General features: G+C 45.8%; 1 pseudogene; it reads left to right on the forward strand.

The window, feature by feature from the left end:
- Positions 1 to 326: 326 nt before the first annotated feature.
- Positions 327 to 17198, forward strand: part of LOC135549395 (biotin--protein ligase-like) — a 36183-nt pseudogene continuing 19311 nt past the window's right edge.

Consider the following 17198-nt stretch of genomic DNA (forward strand, 5'->3'; position numbering starts at 1 on the left):
GAGGAAGTAGGGTTCCTTGATTTTCATATAGCCATTTAAATGTCCCTTTAAACACAAAAAGTCTTATTTTACTCAGGCAGCAGGAAGATATTGCTTAGTTACTCAAAAGTGATTATGCAGTACAGTATCTATGTGATTCTTGAACTAATCCAGATCCCAATTAAATATTCTGAAATTATGATATTTTCCTTCAACTGTCCACTAATGTTTACTCTGCTGTGTTGTCTAGGTGCTGAAGTGGTCAGACTACTGTCTCCCTCTGGCCTGTAGTCTAGTGCAGCCATTCAGGGCTGTGGCTCAGGCCAGCGATGACAACTTCAGCCGACCTCGGGGTGGCTTTTATGGAAGATCGCCTTCAGCTGGACAATGGACTTGTGCCTTCAAAGATAGTCTGTGAGTTTCTAGTCCTTACCTTTGAAATCAAGGGTTTCTCATTTATGGAGTGTGTTAACTCAACTTTATTGTACACCTAGGATTTTAAGGATTTTAAATATTTAAAATAAAAACATTTGTATTTTTAAGGCTATAGTGGTCGTTCCATTTCATTTCAGTAAGCCATGACACCCACTATCTCAGATTGTTCTGAAATAGTTTCTGTTGTTAGAAACCGATAAGATAAGCATTCCAGCAACATGATTTTGTTGAAAGACATATTCAAGAATATATGGTACCCAATATTAAATTTGGACCAAACCCCTTCTTAACAACGATTAATACATGAGAAATCCAAATAAATGGTCAAAAGCCACCAACAACCCTTCACACCACACACCAAGCCCACCCCAACATCCAGTATACAGTATCAGTTCTCTGTTTGACAAGTAGTATGAAGCTGTGGCTTGGAGCATTGTTTATTCATAATACTATGTCATGTATTCTCAGTACATTTGGGGATGGTGTTTTTCCCCTGTTCAGAGAAATTAGTAATTGAAGTAGATTGCATTTCCCCCCGTAAATTAGCATGAAAGTACCAGATTTTGACTACCAGATGCTGCTGTTCCTGCTACTGCCATACCGTTTAATTCCAATTTGCTCTCTTGTGTTTATGAAATGTATCACATTTTCTTTGCAGTTTTGGGTAGAAAACCAATAGCTATTTGCTCATGATAAAAATGTATTGTATGATCATCCTCACAATTCAAGCCAGTCCTACATGAAAGCAATTCAATTTGTTTTCTCTTAGGCTTAATCTGTGTCCAGGAAACAGCCCCTATGTGTGTGGATTATTCCCATTAAAAAAAGTCTAGATGAGACCATTCCCGGTAAACAAGCAAGCCATTAGGTTACAGTTGTTGCAATGGTTTCAATGTTGTGGTCTAAATGGGTCTTCAATGGTAAAAGTCCTGAACACACCCTTTATTGTGTTTGGTAATGGTATTGTGTTTGGTTTAATAGTAAATATCACTAATCACACAACATACAGTGTTTTCGTAAAGTATTCAGACTCCTTAACTTTTTCCACATTTTGTTACGTTACAGCCTTATTCTAAAGTTGACTAAATAAATCTCCACACAATACCCAATAATGACACAACAACAACAGGGTTTTAGACATTTTAGAAAATGTATTTAAAAAATGTTTAAATGATTTCACATTTACATAAGTATTCAGACCCTTTGCTATGAGAATTGAAATTGAGTTCAGGTGCATCCTGTTTGAGATGTTTCTACAACTTGATTGGAGTCCACCTATGTAAATTCAATTGATTGGACAGAATATGGAAAGGCACACACCTTGCTATATAAGGTCACACAGGTGACAGAGTGCATGTCAGAGCAAAGACCAAGCCATTTGGTTGAAGGAATTGTCTAGTGCACCGAGACAGGACTGTTATGTGGAAGAAGTTTGGAACCACCAATACTCTTCCTAGAGCTGGCCTCCTGACCAAACTGAGCAATCGGGGGAGAAGAGCCTTGGTCAGGGAGGTGACCAAGAACCCGATAGTCACTCTGACAGAGCACCAGGACCACAGATTAGGGTGAAGGTTCACCTTCCAACAGGACAACAACCCTACGCACACAGCCAAGAAAATGCAGGAGTTGTTTCAGGATAAGTCTCTGAAAGTCCTTAAGTGGCCCAGCCAGAGCCCGGACTTGAACCCAATCGAACATCTCTGGAGAAAACTGAAAAAAGCTGTGTGGCAATGCTCCCCATCCAACCTGACAGAGCTTGAGAGGATTTGCAGAGAAGAATGGGAGACTCTCCCCATGTACAGGTGTCCCAAGCTTGTAGTGTCATACCCAAGAAGACTCAAGGCTTTAATCCCTGCCGAAGGTGCTTCAACGAAGTACAGAGTAAAGGGTCTGAATACTCCTGTTTTTGCTTTGTCGTGTAGATTGATGAGGAAAATAAACAATTTAATCAATTTTAGAATAAGGCTGTAAGGTAACAAAATGTGGAAAAAGACAAGGGGTCTGAATACTTTTTGAATGCACAGTATACATATGTTTTCTAATAATGCAATGGTTTATAATTGTATTATTTTATTAAGGTTGTCACAACAGTCACTAGCCCATTTCTCCATAAAATGTTTGGGCTTATTGGGAAAGTCTTCATATGAGAATTGCACCATAGGGATAGCCCTCTCAGAGAGCTGCCATTAGTCAAGGAGAGTTGGGTTGTCCATAGGGGGCCTTTGACCATTTTAAGGTTTTAATCATTGTTGAGAAGGGGTTTGGTCCAAATCGGATGTTGGGTACTATATTTATAGAGTACTATATGGATCCTATAACTTCAAACGGACAATTTAGGTGCAATCAATTAGCTTAATTTCTATATATCTTTTAACAAAATAATGTTTCAGGAATGCTAGTCTTATCTGTTTCTAACTATAGAAACCAGTTCAGAACAATCTGAGATGGTCGGTGTCTTTCTTGGGCTTTTTGAGGTGGAAGGACACTAAGACATTTTTTGAAGACAATTTGTCCACCAGCTAACACAATGCAGGAAGGGCAGCCTGTTCCTACCACTGGAGGTCCTTAAGGCGTTAGTGGAGAGACAAGGCTCAGAGCCCATACGAGGAGCCAGCCCTGGGGTGGACAGCGGGGACTCCCTGGGTAACAACCACCAGCACTTTGAGGGCCAAGGCCACCACCTCTACCTGTCCAGCTGCCACGAGTGCCTGGAGCTGGAGAACAGCACCCTACTCTCCATCAAGTATGCCTTGGTTGACAATATCTCCGACCTTCCTGACGACTAGGCTATGTGCGCGGACAGCGAGGACGAGACTCTGGACGAATTCGAGGAGGATGAGGCAGAGAGCTTCCTTGGTCAGAGCCAACGGGTTAACGTTTAGCGGGAAGCCCCCCAATGAGCTGAGAAACCCAATAAGCCCCCCAATGTGCTGAGAGAACAGACATTCCTCTCTGACATATAGAGTAAGGAGTCATGACTGCTCAATTCATGACATTTCTATTTGCATCAGTCAGTGTGTTGCATATGGTATATGAATTCAACTGAATGTGACCCAGGCTTCCCTACCATATATTTGATCAGCCACAAATGATATCTATTTCTTCATTGGCCTGTGATGTGAAAATGTCTAGCTAGCTTGCCCCACAAAATCCAGACAACTGGGTCTGGAAGCCATCAATTCTCTTGTCCGTTAGAGATCTTACATGACTTCCATCCTCAAGTTGGATAAAAAACCCTTCTACTGCTTTACTAATGTTTACTTAACAGTCTCTCAGCTAGAACTGTCATGAGACAGACTGCTTTCTGCTGATCAAAAGTCTGTTCCAGCTCTACTGTTTGTGTTCTTGTGGAGCCCTGCTCTCACTTGTTTTGACTGGCCCTCTAGACACACAAACCTGTTCTAAACCTGTTGCATATATTAGACATAGATTTGCATGTATTAAGAATCAAAATGGTTTCTACATGTTCAGACCTGTCTGGAGTAGGGCTGCCTCAATAAACATTTAACTAGACTATTATGGTTGTGTGTGTGTGTGCGTGAGAGTCTGTGTGTGTGTGTGTGTGTGTGTGTGTGTGTGTGTGTGTGTGTGTGTGTGTGTGTGTGTGTGTGTGTGTGTGTGTGTGTGTGTGTGTGTGTCCACCCGCCCGCCCGCATGTTTGCTTATATGAGGATGTGTGTGTGGGTGACTGGATGGATGGACGGATTGTGTGTGTGTGGCCAGGAAAAGATCTGACATGGACGGAAGTCCTAGCTCACACTCACAACACCTTATTGGTCAGTGCACAATGCAATTTCTCTATGTGAAATGAGTGAATTGACAGTTTAAAAAGTGATACCAGTCTGTTATGTACAACCAGTCACTGCATGGCAGGCTGAGGCTTTATTCCTCTATTGCGTTTGATGATGATGAGGCCTCTGGCTCTTTCATTGATATTCTAATAGGCCCACTGGCACAGTGCTTTGCTCTGCTGTGGTATGTGGGGAATTTGCACTGGGAATAATCAGTGTTTGAGATGGATTTACTCACCCATCTCAGAGGGATCTCCAAGCGCCCAGCCAGGCTAATGCGTCTGATTGGCCTGACGGGCCTATGAGAACAGGAAGTGAAATACCTCAGGACCACACACAGTGAGGCTGTTTCTGGAAGATTCAGTCTCAGCAGTTATGGGAAATGTAGTATAAAACCCACAATGGCTCTAGAGGCTAGAGTAGTTCTGTCAGATAGGCAGATATGCTGAAATGCCGCACTTGAATTGGGAAAGGATTGTGAAAATGTAATTATTTAAGCCAGGGTCTCAAGACTGCAGCTCAGGTGTAATGGTATTCTACTCTGTTGTACCCATTACTGTGAAAGACAGGTTTCTTGGCAGGGGGACATAAATGACAGCAGAAGTTTCCCTATGCACCCTGTAGCTTGTGGTGAAGAAACTATCCACTAGGTGGCAGCAAATCTCTATTTTGCTCCTTATGAATAGTACAGCCCCATAATTTTTTTTGTGGTGATGCATCTTAGCAAAGAGCAAATAATTCAGTCAGTTTGTTTAATGTTCTTGAGTATTCATTGTGTACACTTGCTGAAAAATGTATTAAAGAACTTGTACGTCCAAATCAAAATCCATTTGCCCTTGATTTATGAGCCCCAAAACTAATACATTAGCCCTTGATGTCAAATAAAGACCTCAAAACATACCATGGACAGGAGAGGTGCGTCACACCGTTGCCCTCCACCTGGCAGATCACCACTGATGGGCCCACTTGAACGACTTTGACAAGTTAAGTGACTTATTTATCCATCCACTTGGCCTTAGTTGGCCTCCTTGTGCCCGACAACGTAGAAAAGGCCGAAACTGTATTATTATTATGACTGTTGGGTGTGTTTGGACTGGGCTGTGACCTCTTCACCGCACTGCCCTGGCCACTTTGTTACAACAAACACCAGGATGATGAAAGCGAGGGCATGTGGGACTGCTTCCAGATTGTTCTTGAAAAATGGAAGGTGCTATGTGGGGGGAGGAGGAAGACTGTGAGGCTGGTGGATAGAGTTTTCTCTGTGCACTGTGTCTTGACTAAAGAGAGGGGATGGACTGTGTGCATCTGGCAGTGCAAGCTCTGGAATTTGTAGTGCTGGTACTGGTGGTATCCTTATTACCCAGGCTCCCTTGTTCTACCCCGTCACATGACATGGGTCTGGTCAGTTCCCCACGCAGACAGGTTTCATCAGGAAAGCGTTTATCCCCCATTTCACTCTGCTGCTCGCTTCATCACCTCTCTCTCTCTCTCTCTCTCTCTCTCTCTCTCTCTCTCTCTCTCTCTCTCTCTCTCTCTCTCTCTCTCTCTCTCTCTCTCTCTCTCTCTCTTTCTCTCTCCTCGCTCACTCGCTTATTCCTCCTTCAGATAGATATTTTCTAGTCCGTATAAGTATAACCTACTTGTTCTGAGGAAGCAGCAGACACTGTCAGTGCTTTCAATTGAGAAACCCACTGAGCCCCCTCGTCCTTATCCCTGTAAACCCAAAGATATCAGACTCGTTAACAGTGGCCCAACAAGTCTCCAGGGACCACTCTCTCCTTTATGATTGGCATAAAGCAGATAATTGAGGCATGCAGATAAGCGACTCTAATTGATTAACCATCACTGTATTCGCTAAATATGGATTTGGGCTAATTAGGCCATCATCCCTGTCCTCTCTCGTTGCCAAGGGGGTGCTAATCATATACGTTTGGGCAGCAGATGGTGCCTTAAAATCACCTAATTTGGGGAGATAAAAGGGGCACAACGTATCCTTTTTACAGAAACGTCTTCTCTCCTCTTTATATAATGGCCCCTGTGGGGTGGCCACCCGCCAAAACTCATGAGTGGTGGTTCTTTTGAATGATCATCTTTGTATTTCTGCTACTCCCCTCCATACACACTACTGCTACCTCCATACCCCTCAACATTCCCACTTCAACTCAAGACAAGAGGCAAGTGAAGTCGACCCCCCCCCCCCTTCCCTGAACACTTGTTGAAAAGTGTTGAAGAGAAAAGAATCGTGACAGCTCATGCTCTCATCTTCTCTAGCTCAATACCTTTAAATGAAGTGGCCAATTTACTCTCCCCTCACACAACTCGATTCTCGTCGTTAAAATAAGTGTTACTTCTCTATTGGTAGAATGCTATCTAGGTTTCTCTCTGTTTGGGCTGCAGAGACAGAGGCCATGATGGACTGGAAGTGTGTAATGGTGTTAGTCATTGTTGGGATCCCTGCGGGCGACGTCTCTCCAGTGTTAGATTAAATAAAGCACTTGCCAACTAGTGGCAGTGATGCAGTTTGCTTTTTGTAGACAGTGAGGCTCTATAGGGTATACCAAGTCAATAGATACAAGGCAATCTGTTTGCTCATGGCTAAAACTAACACTAGAATTGGGGCCTTGGTAGCAGCACAATCTCATGCATTATGACTCAGCATTTATTTATAATTCAACTGTTTCTTTTAATTCAAGCAATTCACTTTGCTGTTTTTGGCTGGGAACGAATTATCTAGCCTGCAGTGAATGCAAGGGAAATATTCTGCGTAGTGTCCATATACAGTATCATAGTAAATGAGGATCATGTCAAATCTCTCTGTGGAGAAGGGGCTCACGCTGACATCTTGAGCAACATGGTTAGTGTTACACATGGTTTTAAAACACAGGAGAGATGTTTTCTGGTGGGAGTCATAAAGTGTGTGACCCTTTTGATGGATGAGAAGTGACTGGAACAGAATGTTTCACCACTCTGGGGACCAGCGCCTAATTCAGCCATGTAATTGATTATCCACAGCCGTTGATGATCTAATTTAAAACTGGCTTCAGCTCTGCTTTTTAACTCTATTCATAATTCATGTTGATTGTCATTGATGAAGATGGCGTCATAGGTGTCAGTACGTTTGTGGAGACCCCTTCAAATTAGTGGATTCTGCTATTTCATCTACACCCGTTGCTGACAGGTGTATAAAATGGAACACACAGCCATATCTATAGACAAACATTATCAACAGAATGGCCTTACGGAAGAGCGGAGTGACTTTCAACGTGTCACCGTCATAGGATGCCACCTTTCTAACACGTTAGTTAGTCAAATTTCTACCCTGCTAGAACTGCCCCGGTCAACTGTAAGCGGTGTTGTTGTGAAGTGGAAACGTCTAGGAGCAACAACGGCTCATCTGCTAAGTGGTAGGCATCATAAGCTCACAGAACTGGACCACAGAGTGCTGAAGCGCGTAGCGTGTAAAAATCGCCTGTCCTTGATTGCAAAACTCACTGCCAAGTTTCAAACTGCCTCTGGAAACAACGTCAGCTTCATGAAATGGGTTTCCATGGCCGTGCAGCCGCACACAAGCCTAAGATTACCATGCGCAATGCCAAGAGTCAGCTGGAATGCCAAGCTCGCCGCCATTGGACTCTGGAGCATTGAAAACGTGTTCTCTGGAGTAATGAATCACGCTTCACTATCTGGCAGTCCGATGGACAAATATGAGTTTGGTGGATGCCAGGAGATTACTACCTGCCCCAATGCATAGTGCTAACTATAATGTAGGAATAATGGTCTGGGTCTGTTTTTCATGGTTCGGGCTCAGCTCCATAGTTCCAGTGAAAGGAAATCTTAATGCTACAGCATACAATGACATTCTAGACGATTCTGTTTGGAGAAGGCCCTTTCCTGTTTCAGCATGACTATTCTCCCATCCACAAAGAGAGGTCCATACAGAAATGGTTTGTCGAGGGGCCTCCCGTGTGGTGCAGCGGTCTAAGGCACTGCATTGCAGTGTTGAGGCTTTCGCTTCCGGGTTAAGTCAGTTGAATGGTGTTTCCTCTGACGTATTGGTGCATCTGGCTTCCGGGTTAAGTGAGCGGGCGTTAAGAAGCAGTGCAGCTTGGCAGGTCATGTTTTGAAGAACGCATGACTCGACCTTCGCTTCTCCCAAACCCGTTGGGGAGTTGCAGCGATGAGACAAGATCGCAATTGGATATCATGAAATTGGGGAGAAATAAAATAAAAAATGCTATTTCGAGATCGGTATGGAAGAAGTTCACTTGGGCTGCACAGAGCCCTGACCTCAACCGCATCGTACACCTTTGAGATGAATTGGAACGCTGACTGCGAGCCAGGCCTAATCGCCCAACATTATTGCCTGACCTCACTAATGATCTTGTGGCTGAATGTAAGCAAGTCCCCGCAGCAATGTTCCAACATTAAGTGGAAAGTCTTCCAAGAGGAGTGGAGGCTGTTATAGCAGCAAAAGGGGGGGGGGCAACTCCATATTAATGCCCATGATTTTGGAATGAGATGTTCAACGAGCAGACATCCACATACTTCTTGTTATGTCGTGTATGTTTTCATGGAAGGATGGGAGCCATATGATATGACGAAATATGACCATATCACTGTAACTCATGAATGAAATTTAAACCTAGGATTCCTTTAGTTACTCTTCACACAGGCCTTTTCTTCTCTTCCTCTGTGTCTCCAGGAGCGCAGGACCAGCTTCCTGAATTGGCTGCACACCCAGGTGGACAAGGAGAGGCTGCTCAAGTCCTCCAAGGCCTCCCTCAAAGTGATCCCCAGTGTGGAGCTCCAGGCTGCCCCGCCCCCCTGCAGCCCGAGCGGACCCTGGCCCTGGTCACGGACCCCCCCAGAGTTCCAGAACTGCGAGCAATTCAGCCTGCATACCTACAGCCAGCCCCTGGAGACTCCCACGCTGGGGTGCACAACGCTCTACACACAAGTCACTCCCACCACCATGGACCTGCTAGAGGAGTAAGTTATTGTTACTTGCACCTTGCTCTGGGACAGGGAGGGAGGGGGTTAGCCGGTCAGTAAGGGCCAAATTCTAACCTAAGACTCACTCCAACTTGAAGTTTCACAGAATTCTCCTTTTATGTCAGTGCATGATTTACGCAGAAGTACAAGTTGTCTGCACTCATATCTCCAGGCTTGTGGGTGGTAAATTTGAGTTTACAAGCAATGTTAAATGAATATTTACACATACAATGACAAACGCACTGTGATACACTTGTCAGCGTAGCGCCATGAGGTGATTCGGGGTTCAGTAGTGGTGTCTAAATGAAAGTGAAGTTGTCAGACACCAGTGTGGCGAGAGCAGCACCTGCACCATTACAGGGAATCAGGAGAGATTGATAGAGTGATAAAAAGAGAGAGAGAAAGCAAATGCGATAGAGAGCGAGAGAGAGAGAGAGAGAGAGAGAGAGAGAGAGAGAGAGAGAGAGAGAGAGAGAGAGAGAGAGAGCGAGAGCAAGAGAGAGAGAGTGGTTGGTCCACCAACCATACTGTGGGTTGGCGGGCAGTCTGCTGGGCTGGAACTAATTTAATGGCTGAGTGACCTCACTGTAGCAGAGGCAGACTGCACCTAATAGAGGTCTTTGTCTACATCCCTACATCTCACTGGGAACTTGCCAGTCAACAGGCGGGATCCTAGGAACAGGTGGAAGCTATTAGAGCTGTCATAAAGTTTGAAAAATGGATTCTGGACCTGCGCTGAAGTGATTGGAACTGACAGTGTTGTCATTAAGGTTGTAAGGTAACGAAAGAGGGGGTTTTGAGTTTTGATTTCTCTCCCTCTGATTTTTCAGCGTTTTAATTTCCAGATGGTCCCCAGTTTTGATTAAGTGGTATTATTCTAGAGGAAAGCCTCTTGATGGATTGCTTTTCTTTGTTTTAGCCTATCCCTCAAGTGTATGGAGTTCTGTCAAGTGTATGGAGTTCTGTCAAGTGTATGGAGTTCTGTCAAGTGTATGGAGTTCTGTCAAGTGTATGGAGTTCTGTCAAGTGTATGGAGTTCTGTCAAGTGTATGGAGTTCTGTCTATTATTTGAAATTATAGGATGACTGTGAGGGAACTTCCGTTTTTTACCTGGACCGCACGCTGCTATCAAAAGGGAGCACCTGGGTTGTGTTCATTATTAAGCACCAAATGGATGAAAATACTCCAAAACAGAATGAAACAGGGAGGTAATTATCTATACTTGTCCAATAATAAACTCTAGTTTTCGTTTTCCATTGCAAAACACCTTTTCAACGGTGTGTCCCAATGAACACAGCCCTTGTAATGTCAATTTAACCCTCACCGACACCAACCATATAGGCACCTGGCCGCCTACCCAGTATTGAGTGTATTTTGGCATTCTGATATGGACTGGTAATGATAGTGAAACTACAGTAGGTATCAAGTATGTGTGACTCTCAGTCATACTCAGTCGGTCTTTATTTAGTCTGTGCAACATGCTTTTCTCAATGAATTTGCTGGCCTGTGCTCTTAGATGTGGGGCCTGTTTTTGTGCAGGTGGTAGTAGAATACTGTACAACTGATCCATGACAGGACCTACTCAAGTTTGGCTTGCAGTTTTCTTTGGAGGTCAACCACGACACTGGATTTAATAAGCGTTTCCTTTATTAGAAAGTGTTTATTTCATTTGAAAGGGTGACTATTTTCGATGCAGGGAGGGTAAGTGCAAAACGAACAAGTTATTCGTTCATAGAGCAGATTTCTTTTTCTTCCCTGTTATAAACCAAAGAAAGACAGGAAGTAATAATAGGCTGAATAATTCATGGATATAATTGAACTGGCACAAAACAGCAATTAGCTGCACATTCCTATGTAAATGCTTTTTTATGGTGGTGTAGTCGTCAGTGTTGGCAAGGAAATGTCATTTCAAATTACTTACCGCAGGCAAGAAATGCTCTGACCAATGTATTACTCAAGCAACAACAAAACATGTTCGTTTTTTTACCTTATTTTTCTACAGAATGATGCCATTGTTGTATGTATATCTTTTAGTATACAATAAAATGCTCACAATTCTTTGCACCTCTTCCTCATCAACTGAAGTGTATTTAATCAAAGGCTATACTATGTATTATTTCCAGGTAAACTTTAAAGTCCATTTTGAAATTTTTAAACATTCTTGATCATGTTTAAGTTCACAAATAAAATGCTTAAATATTTTTTTTCTCCCAAAACGCAGCTTTAATTATAGATTAATCAGTTCTTAAACTCAATGGTTGAGATTTTCTTTCATTTGGTGGATAAATAGTGGGCCATTGAAGAGGAGATTAATAAAAGGGGAATTTGTGCAGCGGGGGGGGTATAGTGCCTGGATCATTGGCTGAGGGAGCTGATGAAGATAGGGGGTTGGTATAGGGTGGTTGGGGGCCTATATTGACAGGCAGGCAGGCAGGGTGTGAGCTCAGGGAGGAGGCGGTATGTTTGTCCAGAGTATTAGTGCTTTGTATGGCCAGGAGCAGCTAATAATAGGCTGAACCGAAGACAGAGGATAGTGTTCTCACAAGGTCACAACCAAGCTGGAAGCCAGTGGGCAGGTTACACACCTACTAACCCCACCGCTACACACTCACTAATCCCATTGCTACACACTCACTAACCCCACCACTACACACCTACTAACCCCACCGCTACACACTCACTAATCCCATCGCTACACACTCACTAACCCAACCGCTACACATTCACTAACCCCACCTCTACAAACTCACTAACCCCAACTCTACACACTCATTAACCCCACTGCTACACACTCACTAACCCCACCGCTACTCACTCACTAACCCCATCGCTACACACTCACTAACCCAACCGTTACACACTAACTAACCCCACCTCTACAAACTCACTAACCCCACCGCTACACACTCACTAACCCCATCGCTACACACTCACTAACCAAACTGCTACAAACTCACTAACCCCTCCACTATACACTCACTAACCCCTCCACTACACACTCACTAACCCCACCACAACACACTCACTAACCCCACCACTACACACTCACAAACCCCTTCACTATACACTCATTAACCACTCCACTATACACTCACTAACCCCTCCCCTACACACTCACTAACCCCACCGCTATACACGCACTAACCCCACCTCTACACATTCACTAACCCCATCACTACACACTCACTAACCCCTCTACTATACACTCACTAACCCCACCACTACACACTCACAAACCCCTCCACTATACACTCATTAACCACTCCACTATACACTCGCTAACCCCTCCCCTACACACTCACTAACCCCACCGCTATACAAGCACTAACCCCACCTCTACACATTCACTAACCCCATCACTACACACTCACTAACCCCTCCACTATACACTCACTAACCCCTCCACAACACACTCACTAACCCCACCTCTACAAACTCACTAACCCCAACTCTACACACTCATTAACCCCACTGCTACACACTCACTAACCCCACCGCTACTCACTCACTAACCCCATCGCTACACACTCACTAACCCAACCACTACACACTCACTAACCCCACCTCTACAAACTCACTAACCCCACCGCTACACACTCACTAACCCCATCGCTACACACTCACTAACCAAACTGCTACAAACTCACTAACCCCTCCACTATACACTCACTAACCCCTCCACTACACACTCACTAACCCAACCACAACACACTCACTAACCCCACCACTACACACTCACAAACCCCTCCACTATACACTAATTAACCACTCCACTATACACTCGCTAACCCCTCCCCTAAACACTCACTAACCCCACCGCTATACACGCACTAACCCCACCTCTACACATTCACTAACCCCATCACTACACACTCACTAACCCCTCCACTACACACTCACTAACCCCACCACTACACACTCACTAACCCCACCACTACACACTCACTAACCCCACAGCTACACACTCGCTAACCCCTCCACTATACACTCACTAACTCCACCGCTACACACCATCTAACCCCTCCGTTACACACTCACTAACCCCACCGCTATACACTCGCTAACCCCTCCACTATAAACTCACTAACTCCACCGCTACACACCATCTAACCCCTCCGTTACACACTCACTAACCCCACCTCTACACACTAACAAACCCCTCCACCTCACACTCACTAACCCCTCCACTACACACTCACTAACCCCACCGCTATACACTCACTAACCCCACCACTACACACTCGCTAACCCCTCCACAATACACTCACTAACCCCTCCACTATACACCCACTAACCCCTCCACTATCCACTCGCTAACCCCTCCACTACACATTCACTAACCCCACCTCTACACACTCACAAACCCCTCCACCTCACACTCACTGACCGCTCCACTACACACTCATCAACCCCACCGCTATACACTCACTAACCCCTCCACTACACACTCACTAACCCCTCAGCTATATACTCACTAACCCCTCAACTATACACTCACTAACCCCACCGCTACACACTCACTAACCCCTCCACTACACACTCACTAACCCCTCCACTACACACTCACAAACCCCTCCACCTCACACTCACTAACCCCTCCGCTACACACTCACTAACCACCCCACTACACACTCACTAACCCCTCCACTATACACTCACAAACTCCTCAACTACACACTCACTAACCCCTCCACTACACACTCCCTAACCCCACCACTACACACTCACTAACCCCACCACTACACACTCACTAACCCCACCGCTACACACTCACTAAGCCCACAACTACACACTCACTAACCCCTCCACCTCACACTCACTAACCCCACCACTATACACTCACTAACCCCACCACTACATACTCACTAACCCCACCACTACACACTCACTAACCCCTCCACTACACACTCATTAACCCCACCGCTACACACTCACGCTAACCCCTCCAAATCACATACACTCACTAACCCCACCACTACATACTCACTAACCCCACCACTACACACTCACTAACCCCTCCACTACACACTCATTAACCCCACCGCTACACACTCACAAACCCCTCCACCTCACACTCACTAACCCCACTGCTACACACAATCTAACCCCTCTGTTATACACTCACTAACCCCTCCACTACACACTCACTAACCCCTCCACTACATACTCACTAACCCCTTCAATATACACTCACTAACCCCTCCACTATACACTCGCTAACCCCTCCACTCTACACTCACTAACCCCTCCGCTACACACTCACTAACCCCTCCACTACATACTCACAAACCCCTCCACTATACACTCATTAACCACTCCACTATACACTCGCTAACCCCTCCCCTACACACTCACTAACCCCACCGCTATACACGCACTAACCCCACCTCTACACATTCACTAACCCCATCACTACACACTCACTAACCCCTCCACTATACACTCACTAACCCCTCCACAACACACTCACTAACCCCTCCACTACACACTCACTAACCCCACCACTACACACTCACTAACCCCACCACTACACACTCACTAACCCCACCGCTACACACACGCTAACCCCTCCACTATACACTCACTAACTCCACCGCTACACACCATCTAACCCCTCCGTTACACACTCACTAACCCCACCTCTACACACTAACTAACCCCTCCACAAACTCACTAACCCCTCCACCTCACACTCACTAACCCCTCCACTACACACTCACTAACCCCTCAGCTATATACTCACTAACCCCTCAACTATACACTCACTAACCCCACCGCTACACACTCACTAACCCCTCCACTATACACTCGCCTACCCCTCCACTTCACACTCACTAACCCCTCCACTACACACTCACAAACCCCTCCACCTCACACTCACTAACCCCTCCGCTACACACTCACTAACCACACCACTATACACTCACTAACCCCTCCACTATACACTCACAAACCCCTCAACTACACACTCACTAACCCCTCCACTACACACTCCCTAACCCCACCACTACACACTCACTAACCCCACCACAACACACTCACTAACCCCACCGCTACACACTCACTAAGCCCACCTCTACACACTCACTAACCCCTCCACCTCACACTCACTAACCCCACCACTATACACTCACTAACCCCACCACTACATACTCACTAACCCCACCACTACACACTCACTAACCCCTCCACTACACACTCATTAACCCCACCGCTACACACTCACTAACCCCTCCAAATCACATCCGCTAACCCCTCCACTATACACTCACTAACTCCACCGCTACACACCATCTAACCCCTCCGTTACACACTCACTAACCCCACCTCTACACACTCACAAACCCCTCCACCTCACACTCACTAACCCCACCGCTACACACAATCTAACCCCTCTGTTATACACTCGCTAACCCCTCCACTACACACTCACTAACCCCTCCACTACATACTCACTAACCCCTTCAATATACACTCACTAACCCCTCCACTATACACTCGCTAACCCCTCCACTCTACACTCACTAACCACTCCACTACACACTCACTGTCCCCTCCACTATACACTCACTAACCCATCCACTACATACTCACTAACCCCTCCACTACATACTCACTAACCCCTCCACTACATACTAACTAACCCCTCCGCTACACACTCACTAACCCCTCCACTATACACTCACTAACCCCTCCCTACAATCTCGCTAATCTCACCTTTACACACTCCTAACCCCTCCCACACACACTCATCGAACCCCACCGCTACACACCATCTAACCTCTCCGTTACACACTCATCTAACCGTTACACACTCACCCTCCACTCACACTCACTAACCCCTACCACTCTAACCCCTCCACACACTCACTAACCCCACCACTACACACTCACTAACCCCACCACTACACACACACTCACTAACCACACCACTCACACTCACTAACCCCTCCACTACACACTCACTAACCCCACTCGCTATACACTCACTAACCCCTCCACTATACACTCACTAACCCCTCCACTACATACTCACTAACCCCTTCAATATACACTCACTAACCCCTCCACTATACACTCGCTAACCCCTCCACTCCATACACTCACTAACTCCTCCACTACACTCTCGCTAATCTCACCTTTACACTCACTAACCCCTCCACTACATACTCACTAACCCCTCCAATATACACACACCATCGAACCCCACCGCTACACACCATCTAACCTCTCCGTTACACACTCACTAACCCCACCACTACACACTCACTAACCCCACCACTACACACTCACTAACCCCACCACTACACACACACTCACTAACCACACCACCTCACACTCACTAACCCCTCCACTACACACTCACTAACCCCACCGCTATACACTCACTAACCCCTCCACTACACACTCACTAACCCCTCCACTACATACTCACTAACCCCTTCAATATACACTCACTAACCCCTCCACTATACACTCGCTACCCCCTCCACTCTACACTCACTAACCCCTCCACTACACACTCACTAACCCCTCCGCTATACACTCACTAACCCCTCCACTATACACTCACTAACCCCTCCACTATACACTCACTAACCCCTCCACTACATACTCACTAACCCCTTCAATATACACTCACTAACCCCTCCACTATACACTCGCTAACCCCTCCACTATACACTCACTAACCCCTCCGCTACACTCTCGCTAATCTCACCTTTACACACTCGCTAACCCCTCCGCTACACACCATCGAACCCCACCACTACACACCATCTAACCTCTCCGTTACACACTCACTAACCCCTCCACCTCACACTCACTAACCCCACCACTACACACTCACTAATCCCACCACTACACACTCACTAACCCCACCACTACACACTCCCTAACCCCTCCACTATACATTCGCTAACCCCTCCACTACACACTCACTAACCTCTCCACTACACATTCACAAACCCCTCCACCTCACACTCACTAACCCCACCACTA

Source organism: Oncorhynchus masou, chromosome 12 (assembly GCF_036934945.1).
Source record: "Oncorhynchus masou masou isolate Uvic2021 chromosome 12, UVic_Omas_1.1, whole genome shotgun sequence".
NCBI lineage: Eukaryota > Metazoa > Chordata > Actinopteri > Salmoniformes > Salmonidae > Oncorhynchus > Oncorhynchus masou.